This window comes from Gossypium hirsutum, chromosome A09, assembly GCF_007990345.1.
Source record: "Gossypium hirsutum isolate 1008001.06 chromosome A09, Gossypium_hirsutum_v2.1, whole genome shotgun sequence".
NCBI lineage: Eukaryota > Viridiplantae > Streptophyta > Magnoliopsida > Malvales > Malvaceae > Gossypium > Gossypium hirsutum.
The window spans coordinates 24,641,448-24,662,756 of NC_053432.1; the positions used below are offsets into that span (position 1 = coordinate 24,641,448).

At 32.5% G+C, this 21,309-nt stretch overlaps 2 long non-coding RNA genes across 3 annotated transcripts; both read left to right on the top strand.

Annotated features, from left to right (window-relative positions):
* The first annotated feature begins 10,920 nt into the window (after positions 1–10,920).
* LOC107913600 (uncharacterized) lies at positions 10,921–15,068 on the top strand. Of its 2 annotated transcripts, XR_005901726.1 has the most exons (5): positions 10,921–11,168; positions 12,878–13,020; positions 13,120–13,203; positions 13,286–13,354; positions 14,484–15,068. It is a non-coding gene; the product is annotated as an uncharacterized lncRNA (long non-coding RNA). The 2 variants fall into 2 exon arrangements; XR_001688571.2 differs by lacking the exon at positions 14,484–15,068 and having other exon boundaries at positions 13,286–13,355.
* A 2,776-nt stretch (positions 15,069–17,844) lies between these two features.
* LOC107913601 (uncharacterized) lies at positions 17,845–20,078 on the top strand. Its single transcript, XR_001688572.2, has 6 exons — positions 17,845–18,181; positions 18,315–18,455; positions 18,546–18,790; positions 18,869–19,242; positions 19,320–19,421; positions 19,579–20,078. It is a non-coding gene; the product is annotated as an uncharacterized lncRNA (long non-coding RNA).
* The last annotated feature ends 1,231 nt before the right edge of the window (positions 20,079–21,309 follow it).

A 21,309-nucleotide genomic window follows, 5' to 3' on the forward strand; every position in this document is an offset into this window, starting at 1 on the left:
ATCCTTTGCTCAAAATCTCTGCAGGACAGCTAATGATGTAGCATCTGACATGTCGAGATGCGCCGCTCTTTTGACATCCTTTTGGTAGTTTGATGCTTTTTGCCAAAGAAAAGAAACTATAGGTTATGTATTTTTATCCCTTTTTGACTTAAAATGTCATCATATTCCTTAGTTGGCAGTTTGTATGATATGTGTTACCTCCTAACATTTTATGTTGTTATTACTGTGAAGAAAAAGGTATTGTTAACTACAAGCAAAATATGGGAATCTTTGTTCCATCATTAAATGAGATATCCTGTAATATATGCAGTTCACCTATTGTTGCACCAGATTGATAGAAATGTAGCTTATGGTTTAAATGAAGAAATATTTCTCAAGGGATTGTTAAGTTTGTGGACACTGATGCCTTCTTTAAGACTTGGAACAAAATGTTGACTAGTATACTCAGGATTGATCGAATTTCTTAGTTATAATATGAATATATATAATATTAATATAAATAAATAATCTTAATACACAATGATTTATAATATTTATAGCATAATGACTTATCTGGTCTTTTATTTATTTTTCGCTTATTTTAGTTCATAAATTGTACTGTCTGTCAATTAGTAAAAAGTAAATGAAAATATTTAGTTTTACTAAAAAATAATGAAATATGTAGTTTTACTAAAAAATAAATGAAAATATTAGTTAACTTTTCGATATTTAAACAATTAATTATTTTTTAAAATTAAAAAAATGTTTTATAATTTTAATGATTATAATAATTTTAGAATTTCAAAAATGATCTTTTCATTTTTTAAAAATTTTTAAATTTAAAAAGTTAATTCATTACTGATATTATATCCATCACATCAGCAAAGTTAATAGACATTAATTTTTTATTTATTTTAGGATGATTTAACAAATAGTACAAATGCAAAAGTTAAAAAGAGGTGAAAATTTATTGGTGGTTAAATATTTCTTTATAGTTAAAGACCAAATAAGTCATTATGTCTATTTTTATTTAGATATTATTATAGAAAAACTGACATGTATAGTTATAGTAAAATAAAACCTATTTGAAAATTTTAAATATTATTACAAACAAACATGAATTTATCAACTAAAAATATTAAAATTAACTTGATAGATAAAAGTAATTATTAACAATTTTATAAAATACAAAATAGAATCCAAAAATTGTAGAGAAGTATGAACTCAAAATTAGCAACACAGTGAGAAACTATACTTTAGCCTTGTCAAATTTTTAAACAGAAGTAGAAAATTTCTCCCCTCACATCATTACTTCAAATATCACCTATTATGCTTTTCGGTTAATCACTTGAAGTGAATATCATAAGCCCGTTTTTTGTCAAATTTAGAAATTTCGATTTTAGGCTGGATCTATAAATCGAGCCACTACAAAAAATTAACTAAAGATTTCTGGATGAGAACGAGAATAGAAAGGAAAATTATTAAGTAATTATTAGGAAAGGAAATAATTAATACATAGGACTTAGTTGAAAAATAGCAAGTTAAAGGATATATGAGTTATAATCAAACCCTTAAATGCTATTAATAATCATTATTATAAGTTAGTGGATAGTCTTGTTGTAGCCATAGATTCACTAATCTACTTGAGTAACCATAGCATTGGATTTGTTTATTAGTATAATTAAGTAATAATCTATACAAGGAAATAAGTAGATAATGGAGAAACCATAGTTTCTTTCTCTTTATCACAAGCTTCATATATTGATAAAGTACTGGAACGATTTGCAATGATCGATGTGAAGTTAGGTGCTTAGTCGACTGTATTGGGCTTTCATCTTTCTTTGGATGATTGTCCTAATATAGTAGAAGAAAAAGAGCATATGAGTAAGGTTCCATTGGTAGTTGGAAAACTTATGTATGTGATGCTTTACACACGTCTAGATATCTGTTTTCCAGTGGGAATGGTTAGTCGATATCAAGCGAATCCTGAACTTAGGCATTGGCAAGCTATAAAGCATATATTATGGTATCTTAAAGAACTAGGGATTATATGCTTGTGTATTCCAGGGAGAACCTTACTCCTATTGGATACACGGACTTGTACTTCCAAACTTGTAAAGATTCGAGGAAATCGACATTGGGAAATGTATTCGTCCTAGGTGGTGGAGCCATAGTATGAAGAAGTGTAAAACAAACTTGCACTGCTGACTCTACCATGGAGGCCAAGTATGTGGCTGTTTCTGAGACAATGAAAGAAGCGGTTTGGCTTCGAAAGTTCTTTAACTGCTCTTGAAGTCATTCTTGATATGAAAAAAGCTATAACACTTTATTGTGATAATAGTGTTGCAACAGCTAAAACCAAGGAAATTAGAAGTCATAAGAGGACCAAACACATTAATTGGAAGTATCACTTGATACGAGAGGTAGTAGTCGAAGGAATTTTAGATGTGGTGAAAGTAGCTTCTGAAGATAACCTTGCTGATCCGTTTACTAAGACTCTTGTAATTAGGAGTTTTAACAAACACGTTGAGGGTATGAGAATGTGAAACATGACACATTTATTTCACAAAGGCAAGTGGGAGATTGTTGGGAAATGTGCCTAATTTAGTAAACATGTAATTGTTTTCTATGTATTTGAACGATGAATAAATAAAGTTGATGTCACATTTCACCATTATGACTTTTGTGTTTCTGTCTTTCATGTTTGCATGCGTAGCAAAATTGTGCCAAGAAAATATTAGCTCATTGATTGTCTAAGTTCAAACTAACGATAAGTGGCACTGTAAGAACGTTTACATTGCGATAAATATAACTTACTATAGTAGATAACTAAACAAGTCCATAATCTTGTAAAAGAATCAAAGTAAGCATTTGATTCAAACACTTAGAAGGATTATTATGTGGCCTACAATTCTAATTGGAGAGATAACTAGTCTTGGTTATCGGAGCACTTGACTCCATGGGTAGAGACATAAATGTATTCATTGGAAGAATGATATATTAGACTGAAACCGAGATGAATTAATTTTGAATTATTTTGTAAATTAATTCACTCGTGACGTTCATGGTGTGATTTACCTAAACCTTGAGTTAGTCATTGACCATGCATATGTAACTCATGGCCACGAGTTGCTTGTTCTTGAACGGGCAATTTATCACAGTCACCTGTTGATAGTGATCATATTAATCATTAAGAAGACATAATGGTGACAATGAGATAAAATAAGATTGTATGAGTGAATGGATTTAACTAAAAGGAATCAAGGGTATCATATGAGGGCACACACATGATGAGGTCATTGGATAAAGCAATTGGATGAATTGCTTTCGTAAAGAGCATACAATAAGGAGTTTTCAATCATGGTACTTCTTGTGGACTAACTCCATGATTAAGTAAATTGTGAATCATCGGAACTATGCTTCTGAATATAATTGCAATTACTATAGCCTAATTGTATATGTTTGATTGGTCCCTTTGTAAGCTAAACAAAAGCTCGATTGGATTGTATTTAAATCAGAAGGAAATTCTTTGACTTTAGAAATAATTTAATTGAGTCGATTTTGATGAAGAATTAAATTAGGCAGTCATGAGAATTATTTAACTAGAGAATTTGATTACAGAATTTTCTTGACAATTTAAATTTGGAAAATCTTAGTGATTTTTTGGAAAATTAATTTTGATCAAGCAAAATTAAATTAATCAAAATAAATATGATATTTTTAGAAATTAATTTTCAAGTCAGACAATTGGCCCAATGGGTAATTGAACTTGAAAATTGGACCTGTGATTGAAAATTGGGCCTGAGAACCCAAAACCGAGACCGAGACCCAAAAATTGCTTGAATTGGACAGCAACTGGTTGGATTGTCATTAGCCCGGACTGAACCAACAATATTTGAACTGGCTCTGGGTGCCGTGAGGGTGTCGCACCTGCGGTGGCACCACTAGACACAACGGTGCCGGTGGCGACGGGGACATTCCGGTGGCTGGTTGGTGGTCCTTCGGCAGTTGAGCAGTGAAAGAATCACACTCCTACTGCGACTCTACCGGATATTTTGATTTCAGATTAACTATTCCAAAAAAAATTATTTTAATAATTTTAATGTTAAATTTAATTTAATACTTATCTTAAAATATTTTATTAATTTAATATTAAATTGATTATCTTAATATTAAATTAAATTAAAATTTTATTTATTAATTTAATATTTAGCTTGATAAGTATTATATTAATTTAATATTAAAGTTATTTAGTGTCACACCCCAATATTGGGCTTAGAAGTTTCGAGGGTAATTTAAGGATTTTGGCTTGGATTCGAAAATTCTAAAGTATGGTAACCCGAAAATATATTCGAATATGGCTTTTTGAAAGTTAAATCAATTTATGAAAATAATGTAGGAAAGACCTTTAATTTTAAAATGTGGTCTGTTTTGAAAAAGGGGTTAAAATTAAGAATACCACGAAGGTAAATATATCAAAGTTTAAAAATTGCTTTATTTCTTCCCCCCCACCTATAGGAACACGAAAGTTTTTCCCCTCACCCTCTTTGTCATCCCTTGGACCCCAAACACCATTCACCCAAAAGATCTTTCAAACTACAATTTCTTTTATTTTCATAATCTTTCAAGCATTAAACCTCCCTAGAATTTCATAAAGAGCAATAAGAACACCATTTATTTTACTATCATTCAACTTGTGGGTTTTTTGGATTTCCTATTGAACGTATGTTTTCCCCAACCAAGGTAATGTTTCATTTTTCTAGTAAATATTGATGAAGTTTAACCATTTAAATTGAGTTTTTAGCTATTGAATCAAAGGTTTTGTGTAAATGTCGGGGTTGGGGTCGTTAATGGTGAAATTTAGGATTTTGAATGAAATCAATGTTTCAAAGTGTTTTTTAACTAGTTTTGATGTGATTAGAATGTTTCTAAACTCTCCTTAGAAGTTCCATTAAAAGTTTTTAAGGTTTTGTTAAGTTTTCATGAAAAATGGCCATTATACGTCAAAATTTTGGAACCATGATTTTGAATAGTTTAGAGTGGTTTGAAGGTTGAGAATCATTTTTAGGCGAGCAATTAGGTGATTGGAATCGAATTTAAGCAAAGGGAGCGAGTAGGAATTCAGATTTTTGCATTTCGACTATGCTAGTTGAAAATTTCAGTTCCAAGAGGAACCCGCTTAGGCCTACGTTTTTTGTTGATTTAGGTGCTGAATGTTAATTGTGTTTGCTGTGTGATTTGTTTTGGTGAAGATTTGGAACTGTTGGAGCCTTTGACAAGGAAGGCAAAAGGAAAGGAAAGCCAGTTTAAGCTTTCAACGACTAGGCGAAAGCGTGAATGGTAAGTGTTTGGAATCGCTTCTTGTAGACACAATTTATAGTATTATATGGGAGCTTAGGAGTAGCCTAAATCCCTATCCTAAGTTCTAAGTGTAAGCTTTACTATTTCCCTTGTTAATTTTGCGAGTTATGTAATTATGTGATATGGATTGAGTATTGTGATGTGTTAATGTGATATGAAATATATATTTGTGATGACTATTGTGAAATGTGTTAGTCATGGGCATGTTATACATGTCAAAGGACAGCGATGATGTTGTGCTAATAATTCAAATGTGTAGTGAAAGTGTGCAGAAAATGGTAAGTAAATGTATGTAGCGACAAAATTTTGGCCTTGTGACCTTTTGAGATTGTTGGATATAATTGACATGCAATAGGATTATGTGAGTACTCACCTTTGTGTTGTGATTTAGGGTATTAAGGCCTCGAATAGTTTTGGAGAGATAAGGGAATGTGAGCCCAGCTCCATTCATTCGTATATATTAGTGTGGTGGAGAGTGTTAACTAAATGTTACACTTTTAAGATATGTTAGACTTTTTGAGTTATTGGTGTGTTGGAGATCCGTGTGTCCAATGCATGGTGATAGAGCCCACTTTTATGTTTCATAGCCATAAACGCCAATTTATCTTTAAATGAAATATTATGAAATGTGATAGTTGTCTGCTTATGGGGTTACAAAGTTAAATGAGTTGATAGTTGATGCATGAATATTTTAGTATGTCACTCTAGTTAAATATGTATGAAAACGTGCTTCAGATTTTCTCATTTAATGTATGATATCATGTTTATTGGTATTTTTTCGATTATTCACTGAGCTTGTTTAAGCTCACACACTCTTTTCTAAACAATTACAGATAGTTAGTGTTTCCAGTGTAGGCGTTCTCGAATTCCAAAGATCAAAATGAATATAATCCAGCGTTCTCTTCATGTTACGAATTCCTATCGTGAATCAAACTCTCTTTTTCATCCCAAAAACACAATGTATATAGAACTTCAGTTTACTAATGCCTTGTTCATCAAGAAGTCCTCTTTTGCTCAATTCTACCATGCCGTTCTAACTCATATGTCCTAGACGCATATGCTAAATTCTAGTAACATCATTATCTGACAAGGAATAGCAAGCAACGGTTGCATAATCAGTAATAGTAGAACCTTGCAAAACATATAACTTGGTAGTCTTTGTCTACCCTTTCATCACAACGAGGGAACCCTTGCTAATCTTTAGAACTCTATTTTCAGCTGTGTACTTGTGCCCTTTTGAATCATGAGTACTCAAAAAAATCAAATTCCTCTTCAATTTCAATACATGTCGTATGCCACTAAGTGTTCTGACGACTCCATCGAACATATTAATTTTGATCGTGCCAATACCTGCGATTTTACTTGAAGCAATATTTCCCATCAAAGTAACACCTTTAGACACTGTGTCATATGTTGTAAACCAATCTAGATAGGGACTCATATCGAAGGTGCAACCAGAATCGAGGATCCACTCCTAGGTCACTTTAGAGTTGTCGGTAGAAATAACTAGGAGTTCACCATCACTGTAGTCTTTTTCAAAATCATCTTCACCGAATTTTCTGGTTGTTTTCCTTTTTGATTCACAACATCCCAATTTGATCTTGTTTTGCAACTTATAGCACTCAGATTTAATATGCCATTTCTTCTTTCAGAAGTTATAGGTTTTACCTTTGTTTGAAGATCTCGATCTACCCTTAGATTTACTGTGAGTGTAACACCTTTAATGTAACATCCCGAATTAGGGCCTAGTTAGAGTAGTGGTTTCGAGACCACAAATTCAAGATAGAAATAATTATTTTATGATTTTTATGAGGTCTATAATATGAATGCATGCTTATGTGAAAGTTTCATGAAGAAATTCTATGCATAAAATATCTAATTGAATTTTAGAAACCAAATTGAATAAAATTCAAAACTTTCATTCTAAAAGCTTTAAGCATGAAATTGCTTTAGATTATGAATTAGAGGGTCCTAATTAGAAATTTGACCAATTTATATAATTTTGGACAAAAATGGACATGCATAGGAAAAATTTGAAAGAAAGACCCTAAGGGCATTTTGGTTTTTTGGTAATTTAAAGAATAAAAAGGGAAAATCAAAGCAAAAATGTGTCCATCTTCTCCAAGTGGTAGCCGAATTTCTCAATAGCCATAGCTAGGGTTTTGTTAAACATTTCCAAGCTTGATTGTAAGTGCTCCCTAGCCCCATTTTTAATGTTCTTTGTATTTTTGAAGTGTTTGAAGCATGATCTACCCATTTCTAGCTATATTTTGAGCTAGGGTTCATGTGTGAAATTTGACCCATGTGAAACATGCATGTATTTTGTTGATTAATGGAGGAATATGAATGTTTGATACAAGACAAACATATTTTACTAGGTGATTTTTAGTGAAAACACCTAAAAAGGGGGACTTGTTTGTAAAAGTGTAAAAGTGAGTAGTAATAATGTGAAATAAAGGAAAATATAGGCTAATATGAGCATAGTAAAGGTTCGGCTAGGCTTGGGTAACCAAGAAAATGCATGCATTTCATTTTACGAGCCTAGAGACAAAATCATAAATAAGTGAAAAGATAGGGGTAAAAGGGTAAATTTTACCAAAGCATGAAGTATGGATCGATTTGCGTAATGTGATTAATAAACAAGTTAAATTTGGCATTATAGATCAAGAAAAACGTGAATCGGGCCTTGATCGAGGGGAGAATAAAGTATACGACGATTAGGCTCGATTGTCGTTATTTTTCTACCGAGGTAAGTGCATATGCAAATAATGAGGTGTTGTAGCATGTTTTTAATGTTTTGATATTATGTGATAATTGTTTTCTTATTATTATGAGTTATATGCTTATTGGTTGACATGAAAGCACAAATGATATTATGGCAGTTACATACGACATCACGAGCAAGTAAGACAAAGTATGCCTTTGCGAGTGAGGAAAATCCCGTTTGAACCTTCGGAATAGTCTAGGATACAAGTGACATGTCACCAGGAATTAAGAAGTTTGAACTCGTTGAGTCGTCCGGGTTCGTGATATATGTGGCATCCGAGCTCGTTGAGTGGTCTGAGTTCATTATGGACGCGAGCATCCGAGCTCGTTGAGTGGTTTGAGTTCATAATGGATGCAATACATGTGATCGAGTTTTGGGCAATGGTCTTGTGTGTCCTACCGGTGACTAGGTAATCCTTGAGAGGTTGGATACCTGACAGCTTTTGTAAACAGCCTGTGTAGTTACACCTTGATCGATGGCTTATATGAGCAAGCTCGCGAGTAACTCTATTGTGAGCGTTGCATGATATGAGATAGCTTTAGCTACGTATGTTATGTAACACTTTTGTGTAAGTTTCTGTGTATTCAATAGTATTCCCACTACATGAAAATAGGGCTTTAGCGGCGTTTTACCAAAAAACGCCACAAAAATTGTCAAACACAGAGCAATAGCGGCGTCTTACAAAAAATGCCGCTAAAAACAGAGCAATAGCGGCGTTTTAGTAAAAACGCCGCTAAAGACCCGAGCATTAGCGGCGCTTTTGGTAAAACGCCGCTAAAAGTCATATAACCCCTAAACCTTAAAAAAATCATAAACACTAATCTATAACCCCTAAAATAATAATTATTAAAATTTATTGTTATACAATATATTAAATATTTTCTTATATAATCGTAAAAGAGGGATTAATATGATTTAAGGTTTAGGGGTTAGGGTTGGAGTTTAAGGTGTAAGGTTTTGGGGTTAAGGATTTAGTGTTTATGGGATAGGGGTTAAGAGGTTTAGAGTTTAGATAAGCAATAAAATTCCTTTTTAATTGTCTTTGTCCCTTGTAATATATATATATATATATAGGGATTATGATTTGGAGTTTAGGGTTTAGGGTGTGGGGTTTATGATTTAATTGTTAGGATTTGGGAATTAGGGTTTAGGGTTTAGGGTTTAAGGATTTAAGTGTTCATGGTTTAGGGTTTAGGCCAGTTTAATTAGGGTTTAAGGTTTAGGCTTTATAATTTAGAGCGCCTTAGAGTACTTTAGTGTTTATGGGATAGGGGTTTAAGGTTTTAGGGTTATGATTAAGTAGTGTTTTTTAATTTATATATTAAACGATTTCTTATATAATTGTAAAAGAGATAATATTAATTTGAATATTATATTAAAATTATAATTACAGTTTAAATTATTTAAGAGATAATAGTTTATATAAATAAAATGGTTTAAGATTTAATCTAAAAATATTTTGATATATTAAAAATAATTCAATTCAAATTAATTCCTCTACGCTTAATTTATTTAAGTGAAATTTAAACTTAAAATTGTCATAGAATATAACAAATAAAAATGAAATATAAAAACTAAGAGATTACTGGCGTTTATTTAAAAAACGCCGCAAAAAACATAGCAGTTAACAAAAACGGCGTCGTTTTAATTGGATATTTAGGAGAGTAGCGGCATTTTTTAAAAACGCCGCAAAAAACATAGCAGTTTAACGAAAACGGCGTCGTTTTTATTGGATTTTTAGGGGAGTACCGGCGTTTTTAAAAAAAAAACGCCACAAAAAGAAAAAAAGTATAACGTAACGGCGTCGTTTTATATGAAGATTTAGGGGATTAGCGGCGTTTTAAAAAAAACGCCACAAAAACATAGTACTTTAAAGTAAACGTCGTCATTTTCATATGTATGGGTTTGAATCAATAGTTGTATTAATTTAAAAAAAAAGGCAAATTATGCTATTATCCCATGTACTATATGTAAAATGTGTATTTAGTCCTTATATTTTAATTTGAATAGTTTTAGTCCCTGTATTTTTCAAATCGATCAATTTTATCATTTGTACTTTTCAAAATTTAAAATTTTAGTCATGGTGACTCAAATGATAGCAATTATATATGTTTGGTTAAATTATGCTATTAGTCTTGGTATTGTGCGTAAAGTTGTAGGTTGAGTTCATGTTATCCAATTAGATTATTATTGGTCCCTATATATACTTTTCAAATTTTAAATTATTAATTTTGACACAAATGACAACCGTTAAATCCGTAACTGGCTTTTTGTGAGTAATATGTTTGTTACATTAGATTTTAGAAATAGCAAAACTTAATGAATTTAATAGCTACCATTTAATTAATACTACAATTTTAAAATTTGAAAATTAAAATGACTAAAAATAACAAAATGAAAGTAAAAGGACTAAATCCACAACTTACATATAATTCAACAACTAATAGAAAAAAATATAATTAAAAATATTTAACTTGTTTATATTTAAAAAATTAATAAATATCAAATGAAAATAACATGTATATATTTATAAAAAAAATTAAAACAATATCATTAGATTTAAATAAATTTACTTTAAGTATTTATAAAGATTTAAGGGATTTAAGTAAAATTAAATTGGAGATTTAAGGGATTAGCGGCGTTTTAAAAAAAAACGCCGCAAAAAATTAAAATATTAAAAAAAGCATCATTTTAAATGGATATTTAGGGGATTAGCGGCGTTTTAAAAACGCCGCAAAAAATTAAAATATTAAAAAAAGCATCATTTTAAATGGATATTTAGGGGATTAGCGGCGTTTTTAAAAAAATGCCACAAAAAACATAATTTTTTACCTTGAACAGTGCCGTTTTCCTTGAAGTGTTTGCTTCTTTCTCATGCCCGATACCCATTCCCCCCAAAATAGATTTCCCCAATTCTGTAATTTCTTCTAAACCCTAAATTTCCCCTAAAAGAATCAGCAAGCACGGTTAAGATTCATTGTCGAGCTAACATGCATCTGACTTGAATCGCTTTTCTGTTTTGGAGGTTACTCGTTTGCTTCATCGGAGTGTAAAATTTCAGGTAAGTTGTGCTTTTATTTGAGAACAATTTATTTCTTCTTTGTTTAACCTATGGGTTTTGGATGATGTTGGATGAAGTGTTGGTCAACCAAGTTGTAGGATATTCATTTTGGGTTGGCAATTGTGTCTGAATGCACTCAATGACAACCACGAAAGCAAAATCCTCAGCCACTTATTTTTTCGAACACAAAGATCTCGTATCATGTTCACACAATTTTGAATCGTTGTTTGTTGTATCTTGATTTGAGCTATGATAGGAATCTATTTGGGTTAAAGGTTAGTTCATATCCACTGAAAGATCGAATAACTGAGCATGGACAATCCGACTGACAAAACAATTGAAGAGTTGCTCATTTCTAAGATACAATTAACTCTAAAAAAAGAAAATTAACTCATAATTACTGTCGACCAGATATTATTTCCATGGAAAAAAAAACACCATTAGTATAACTGTATGCGCTAGAGCAGTGATATATGTTCTTCGACTATCCACCAAAATTAATGTAAGTGAGCTACCTTGCTATAATTCTGTATATGCTGTTATACAATAATTTGAGCTCTTTTTGCACTGTTCTTAAGCTTCATGCTCTAGTCTTTGTGTCAATTATGAGTTTATTAAATAAAAGTATTCTAAATAATATATATAGGATTTTCGTTTTCCTAGTATGGTATATGGAAATTGCTTTATCTTATCAAATATATATATAGAATAGCAGTAGATACATATAAGGCCAAGTTTCATTCATTAAGTGGGAACCAGGTTCTGGGGGTTTTCAGTTTCATGTAGTTACATGTGTCTGGTAATAAGTAAAAAATGCTGAAAAAACTTAAGCTCTAAGTAGGAGGGAAACTGCCAAAGATTGAAAGGGTATTAGCTGATATATTATTTAGCATGTAATAATATATCATATTTTGGAGCAGTGTTAAAGGATAGGGGAGATGAACCCTTTCACAAATGATAATCAAATCAAAATTATAGGAAAGGAAAATGGGGCATGTAATAGAAAAAAGTAAGTAAGGTGGATAAATCAAATAGGTTCCCTTTTTTTTTCTTCTTCTCATATCATCTCAATTTGTAACCTTTTCATAAAACAGGTCACAATTGAAAATGCTACAATCTAAATCACCATCTTGTTGTCCAAAAGTGAAACCCTCCAAAAATATTCTCACGAATGGTGCTTTAAGTCACATCTCAGGGGATAAAATCATATACTTTCTTTCTTTTTTAGATCAAAAATTAAATCATATTTTGGGACGACAAATTGTCCCTAGAAGCTTTGAAAATCGTCCCTAAAAGCTATCTCTAAACTCTAATGCATATCACTTGCCTTGTCTATTTGTTGGGCTAGACCAGGAACTGAACCTGGTTTTGCCTGCAGCTTCTGCTTGATCCCTTCAGTGTATTGTGTTCTAATGACTCGTATCAGGTCCTCATAAAGCTTGTTTGAATCAGGGACATTAAATTTGTACATGGGTCAAGTCTCGATTCAAATTCATTTTTAAAATTTTTTGCCTAAGTTTAAATCCGGTTGAGCCATGACCAACTTAGGAGGGTCAAACCTATCAAGCCTAACTCCTTGGATGGGTCTAAGGGTTATCATGGCCTAGCTTGCATAAGCAAACATTGGCAAATTCTTATTTAAGTTGTAAAACCATAATCAATTCAAGATTTAACTGATATGAGGTATTATTATTTTTTTGATTTTGCAGGTAAAAGACATATTATTACAGGCTAAAGGGTCTTGTAGGGTTGTAAACAGGGAACTGGTGAAGTTGATGGGACCCAAAATTAGCTTATTTGGGAAAATTAGAATCCATTATCTGGTTTTGATGCTTTTAGGAATTCAGATGAGGTTAACCCAAAATATCTATGGCATATATACAAAGGCATATCATATTTTTCTTTTCATTGCTGCTTCACTAAAAAAAAAAACACTTTCTGTTTGGACCAGATTCAACATCAGTTACTACTTCCTGCTCCTCCTGCAACTAGTGGTTCAACTGAATCTGCCATTTAATCTTCGAATTAATATTTGGTACTGATATAGATAAAGTTTTTATATTTGCTTAAACAGAAATATATTTGGTGCTACTCTTATAATCTTACATCTGTTCTAGGTACTATCGAGCACCTGAATTAATATTTGGTGCAACTAAATACACCACAGCCATTGACATCTATTCTAGGTACAGGTTTCGTTGCTAAATTTTTTCCTTATTTCTATGCATTTTCACTTTAAATTACTTAACAAATATTACTTTTTTGACTCCAGCCTCTGTTTGCTGGTGAGAGTGGAGTATGAATAAGTATGAATTAATTTTATTACCATGTAGCTTGCTTGTCCATTAAAATTACAACAATAACTGACATTCTCTCCAACCTTATTTTAAATATTTTAAAGATTCAAAGTATATAGGCTGGAAACCTGACGGGTTGCCTTATATCGAGTTGTAAGATATAATGGATCCTTCCTAGGTGTAACAACGCCACGCATGATGAATCTTAAAAATTCAAAAAGACTTGAAAAAAGTTCTATCGAGCTCATTTACTATTGAATATTTATTACCATGTAGCTTGCTTGTTCATTAAAATTACAACAATAGCTGACCTTCTCTCCAACCTTATTTTAAATATTTTAAAGATTCGAAGTATATAGGCTGGAAATCTGACAGGTTGCCTTATATCGAGGTGTAAGATATAATGGATCCTCCCTAGGTGTAACAACGCCACGTATGATGAATCTTAAAAAATTCAAAAAGACTTGGAAAAAGTTATATCGATCTCATTTACTATTGAATATTTATATAACCTTAATTTATTTCAAATTTACTTATAAAAATTAAACTACGATTCTTTTTTGATATTATTATATTCAAATTACTATTTTTTATATTAATAATGTTTGATTTTAATATTTAATATTTTTAAATGTCTTTAAAAGTTATAACTAATTTTTATCAAAATAGTATTAATATTGATCATTACTTAAATAAATTACATAACTTAAAAAACTCATATAACCTACATAATTTACATAACAATTTACATAACTCACATAACTTACATAATTTACATAACAACTTACATAACTCACATAACTTACATAATTTACATAACTCACATAACGTACATAACAACTTACATAACTTAACTAATACATGTAGTTTAATCTAATAATTTCATTAAAAGCATATAGTTTAAAGTTCAAATTTCATAACTTACATAATCTACATAACTTACATAAAACATAAAAATATATCATATCAAGACTTACATAATAAACAACTTACCCGTGTAACTTATTGCCAACTTTAGACTTCAACAACTACGAAATGGATAGGACTTGGATGAATTTTTCAAGGGCAAGCAACGAGTATCAAAATGGAGTGCAATCTTTTTTAGATTTTGCATTTCACAATACAAGCCAAGAGAATATGATTCTTTGCCCGTGTAAGAAGTGTGGCAATATCTATTGGCATTATCGTGAAGTTGTCTACGAACATCTAATTGTTGATGGCTTCATTCGGGGGTATAAAAATGGATTTTCCATGGAGAGTGTACACCTAGTGGAGCCTCTTCGACGATTAATCCGGGATATCCTTATAGTGGTTACCGTCAGTATGTTAGAGAAGATGACATGGAAGGTATGATGCGGGATGCATTTAATATGCGGAGTGAAGGTTTCCAATCATTTCCACCAAACTATGTTGCATCCGATGATTATAATATCGGTGGGAATACTTTTATGGAAACGAGAAGAAGTGTACCAGATGAACAACCGAATGAAGAAGCGGCGAAGTTCTACACGTTACTTGGTGAAATGAATGAAGAACTTTATGAGGGATCAAAATTTTTGAAAATGTCATTCTGTATTCGCCTTTTCCACTTAAAATGTTTGGGAGGGTGGACCGGAAACTCTTTGACAATGCTGTTAGAGCTTTTGAGAGAAATGTTCCCGTTTGCAAAAATCCCGCAATCATGTAAAGACATGAAGAAAGTGATAAAAGATTTGGGCTTTGGGTACAACAAAATTCATAGTTGCCCAAATGATTGCATATTGTATTGGGGTGATCGGAGAAATCAACAGTCTTGTCATGTTTGCGGTAAATCTCATTGGATGAATAGAGATGCAGAAGATGTTAATGAGGATGAATATGGGCCACAGTCAAGAAGGAAGCCGAACAAGATTTTGCGATATTTCCCGCTAATCCCAAGGCTTCAAAGGCTATTCATGTCGTCAAAGACAGCTGAGTTTATGACGTGGCATCATGATCAATGAACGGATGATGGATTATTAAGGCATCCTGCAGATTCTTTTGCATGGAAATCATTTGACAATAAATTTCCAAGCTTTGCAAGTGATCCTCGGAGTGTAAGGCTCGGGTTAGCATCTGACGAATTTAATCCTTTTAAAATCATGAGTACCTCGTACAGTACTTGGCCTGTGGTCCTTGTTCCTTATAATTTGCCTCCATGGCTCTGCATGAAGCAATCTTCTTTGATATTATCTATGATTATCCCCGGAGAGAAAGGCCCCGGAAATGATATTGACATATATCTGCAGCCACTTATTGAAGAGTTAAAACAATTATGGGCGGGTGTTGAGACGTATGATGTATTGAGAAAGGAGAACTTTTACCTACGTGCTGCTTTGATGTGGACAATTAATGATTTCCCGGCATATGCGAATTTATCGGGTTGGAGTACCAAAGGAAGTTATGCTTGTCCTTGTTGTGCTGCTCAAACGTGTTCACAGTGGTTATATAATGGGAAGAAGTTCTGCTATATGGGGCATCGTCGGTGGTTAGATGAAAATCATAGATATAGATTTCAGAAGGCTTTATTTGACGGTACTAAAGAGTTGAAAAAAGCTCCTGAGCAGACCATTGGATTTGAAATCTTATTCATGTTAAAAGATATAGATTTTAGTTACGGGAAGCTGAATCAACCATCTAACAGGAAAACAAATAGACGATCGAGGGATGAATCTGATGATGAATCTGACGAGGTGGATGACCCTAATGAGGCGGAGTTGTGGAAGAAAAGAAGTATTTTTTTTGAGTTGCCTTATTGGGAGCATTACATATTACGCCACAATCTTGATGTGATGCATATTGAGAAGAATGTCTGCGAGAACATCATCCGGACAATTTTGAACGTCGATGGTAAATCAAAAGATAATTTTCAGAGTCGACTTGATTTAGTTCACATGGGAATTAGGCATGATCTTCATCCCCAAGTACTTCCTAATGGAAAATATTGGTTGCCGCCTACAATTTTTGCAATGTTAAAGGAAGAGAAAGAAATGTTCTGCACGATGTTGAAGGATATAAAGGTTCCGGATGCGTATTCATCAAATATATCTCGATGTGTAAGTCTTAAAGATCGAAGACTATATTCATTAAAATCACATGACTATCACATCCTGATGCAAGATCTACTTCCAGTTGCTTTACGGTGCTGTATGTCAAAGAAGGTAACGTCCTGTATAATTGATCTGTCCAATATAATGAAAGCAATTTGTGGCAAAGTTCTGAATGTTGAAGAACTTGAAAAAGTACAAGATCGAGCCGCTTTGACATTATGCAATTTGGAGAAGATCTTTCCACCTTCCTTCTTCACTATTATGGTGCACCTTGTCATTCATCTTCCTCGTGAAGCAATAATTGGTGGGCCGGTTTTCTATCGTTGGATGTATCCAATTGAAAGGTGCTAATTTATTTCAAAGGCATTCACCTTTATACCTATAGTTACCAGTTTTGATAATGTTGTATATGGTGTTTAGGTTCCTAAGCAAATTGAAGTCTTATTGTCGTAACAAGCGTTATCCGGAAGGATCAATTGCTGAAGGCTACTTGGCAGAGGAGAGTATGACATTCTGTTCTATATATTTAGATGTTGAAACAAGATTGAATAGACCAAGTAGAAATGCCAGACTCAATGATCCTAACTTGGACAAAACTTATTTATTTCAAAGTTATGGAGAACCAATCGGCAAAGTTGAAATTGTAGAATTAGATGACCGATCTTGGATACAAGCACATAGATATGTTCTTTTCCACCACGATGCACTTGAACAATTACGCAAGTAAGTTTTAGAATATGATAAATATTCTTTCTTTTTTGATTTGTTTATTTTTTAACGAATTAAACATGTGTTTAACATAGTGAGTACAAACAAATCTTAAGATCTCATCCACGCTCACGAAGATTACAACATCGTGAGATTAATAGGTTATTCGCAGAATCTTTTCATGAATGGTTAAGCCAAACGGTATGCAACTCAACATTTTATTGACAAATAATAATGTTTTCTCATAACATTTATAATTACTCAATTTACTTTCAATTCAATAGGTTTGGAGTGGGAATGTTGTTAATGACGAAGTTAAATGGTTTCCCAAGGTCCGAATCGAGTAGTAAAAAGATATAGTGGCTTCATCATGAATGGATTCAGATTTCATACCAAATATCGCGAGAGATTGAGAAGAACTCAAAATTGTGGAGTAGTTGTTAATTCTTTAATTACAAGTTACGCTAGTGCTAGGGACAGTAATCCTGTTGAGGGAAATGTGGAGTATTATGGACTTCTAACCGACATTATTGAGTTGGATTATTATGGAAAATGGAAAGTTGTCTTATTTCGATGTGATGGGCTGATGCTAATACTGCTCGCGGAATTAAAAATGATCAGTTTGGTTTTACAATGGTGAATTTCTCTCGATTAATTCACACTGGAGAACATTTGACAGACGAGCCGTATGTATTTTCTTCTCAAGTTAAACAAGTTTTTTACTCGAAAGATCCAATTGATGAGGGTTGGTACGTTGTACTCCGAAACACCCCTAGAGACTTGTTTGACATGGGGAATGGAAGTAAAGATGACATCGTTGAAAGATCAGAAACTTTGCCTTTTCCAGAACAAGACTTAGATGAAAATATCCCTAGTACTAGTACACAATTTCAATGGGTTCGTCAGGATGTAGACGAAGATATTTACGATTTATGATGTAGTAAGATTTTATGATTTTTTATTTATATGTAATGTTATAATTTTAACATTGGTCATGTTATATAATTTACCTATTTTATATTTACTATTATTGTTATTTCTTACTAAAATTTTATCTATTTTATGTGTTGCAGGAAAAATGCCTAGAAGAAGATTAAGAGATCTTAGTATTGTACAGAATACTACAAATTCAGAAGAAGTAAGTACTGAACAGCAGACAGTTGTTGGATCTTCAAGCGTGCCGGAGGCACTTGACGAGTCTGTGGAATTTCAAAGTAATGTTAAGTTTATTTTACAAATTGTATTAAATTTTATTACTGATTTATTTTTAAATTTCAATACAGTAATAATTTATTATTTTTCAGCTGAAAATGGTGGGACGCGCAGAGGTCGAGGACGTACGCTACTAACAGATTTATATAACTTAAATTCTGTCGAGCGTGTCAAAGTAACTAGAAACAGCCATGGTTAGCCTGTTGGACAAGAAGCTCGACTTTTAGCAGGCTATTTGGGCATTATAGCACGAAATGCCAATATGTTGCCCATCAACTACGAATCATGGCATAACATGCCTGATAGCAATAAAAATCAAGCTCTCTCTAATATTAAGGTAACAAAACGTTAATGTAATTATAATACTTTGGTTTAATTTTCATTTATATTTACTTCCTAAACTTGTGTTTTTCAGGATAGGTTTGCTTTAGAGGTCTCTGATGCCAATATCAAGAAGGCATTGGGTAAAAAATGGAGAGACAATAAAAGCATTTTGAAAAAAGAATATTTTAAAAAACCCATAAGCCTTGAAGAAAAATTACAAAATGTCCCACCGGGAATGCTGAGGTACCAATGGGAAGATGCGGTTCGATTTTGGAATTCGAAGAAAGGAGAGGTATTATGTACTTGCAAACTCTTATAAATTTTTCGGTTTATAGTATTTACTATATACGTAATAATAATTTCATTATGTAGGACCGTGAGCGAGTTGGAACAAGCAGCAGGCAAAAACAAAAGTTTACGCACACGGCAGGGTCGAAAAGTTTTGCTTGTGTAGCTCAGGCCGCGGTACTATGGATTTATTAAATCTATCAAGTATTAATAACTTTTTACTACTAAATAATAATTTTACTACTATATTGTAGGAAGATTCGTCTGGTCAAAAAGTTGGATGCCTTCAACTTTTTGACATTACGCACAGGAAAAAAGAGGGAACAACGATGTCATCTGAGGCTGCAGAAATTATGGTATATTTACTTAATAAAAATTGATTCATTATAAATATTTATAATATTTAATTATAATGTTTTAATTCATCGTTAATATTAGTTTAATTTAAATAATGTTATGTTGTATTCATTTTTTTTGTATATTTCGTTTCTAACTCTTTGACTAATTTATTAGGAGAAACTAAAAGATAAGAAGGCAGAGTATGAAGCGACTGCTTCGACTGATAGTTCTGTTAATTTTGAGGATATTGATAACAGAATTATTAATGAAGTTTTGGGTCCTGAAAGGTATGGTCGGGTTAGATTTCAAGGATCTGGTGTTAACCCGACCCAATATTTTGGATCCACCTCGCACCAATACATGCCTTCCGGGAGTCAAAGTCAAGCTGAAGTTCAGAGGTTAAAAGATCAGATAGTTCAAATACAAGCTAGCACAGATGAGCAAATTTCTCAACTTAGAGCGGAGGCAGCAACGAGGGAGGCAGAGGCAGCAGTGAGGGAGGCGGAGCAGAACAGGAAATACAATAAACTCCAGCAACAGCTTCAGTCTATGATGACTATGTTCCAACAATTTCAAAATCTGCCATCATAGACATTTATTTTCTTGTAACTTTTAACATTATTTTAAGAATATTTTGAATATTCATTTACAATTGATATAATATATTTTTCCTATAATTTTGTATTATTTAAATTTGCGTGTTTTGGTTGGATTTCATGGTATATTTGCTGTTTTTGATTGAATTTCTTGCAGGAGGGTTAGATATCGGTGCAAAAATACATACTGCAAAACTGGGCAAATTAGCGGCGTTTTTTAAAAAAGCGCCGCTAAAGATCCTGGTCTATAGCGGTGTTTTTTGAAGAAGCGCCGCTAAAGGTCCTGGTCTTTAGCGGTATTTTTTGAAGAAACATGATGTAGATTCCAACATATTGTACATGCTAATTCAAATTGGTGAATCTTATAATTTAATATTATTAATATTACTTATTCAACAAAGTTGATTGATTGATACGCGTTGATTTTCTGTTACGATAAATCGAGGACACAATAGCTGATCCAATAGCTGCTTCAGCGGCTGCAATAGCTATAACAAAAATTGAGAAAATATTTCCCTTTAATTGCCGACTATCAAAAAAATCAGAAAATGTTACAAAATTTATATTAACCGCATTCAGTATAAGTTCAAGACACATAAGGGCCCTAACCATATTTCGACTCGTGATCAATCCATAAATACCGATAGAAAATAAATAGGCACTCAAAACAAGTATATGTTCGAGCATCATTGACCAACTCCTTATCAATTTCGATTCATTATTAATATGAACAATAATTCAACAGATTTGATTGACTAGAGTATAACAAAATACACGATTTAAATAACGAAAGATCCAATATTTAAAAATTGTATCTAGAATGACTGGAAAAGTAGAAACAAGACCAGATATAATTTGATCATTATGAGCAAATCCAAAATCTTTGTATATAGAGCCAATCATTAGTTCCCAACCGTGGGGCGAATGAAATCCTATACATAAATCTGTTAATAAAAGAATAGAAAAAGCTTTTATTGTGTCGCTTAAATTATATAGGAATTCTTGAACCCAAGAGTTAAGAATAAGAAGTTCTTCATTCCCCAAAATAGAATAACCACTTAGAATAACGAAACAGATTAGATTGGTCGAGAAGTGCAAAATCGTATGGATATGATCCTCATTGTGCAGCTTGATCAATTGGATCGTTTCTTTTTGGATTCCTATACGAAGCTTTTGTAGATGTGTTTCCGGGTATTCTTTTATCATTTCGTCCAACAGGAAGAGTTCCTCTACTTCTATGAATTGTTCTAGAATACTCTTTTCTTGAATATCATTCAAAAAAGTTTCGGATTGCCTAGTATCCCACCAA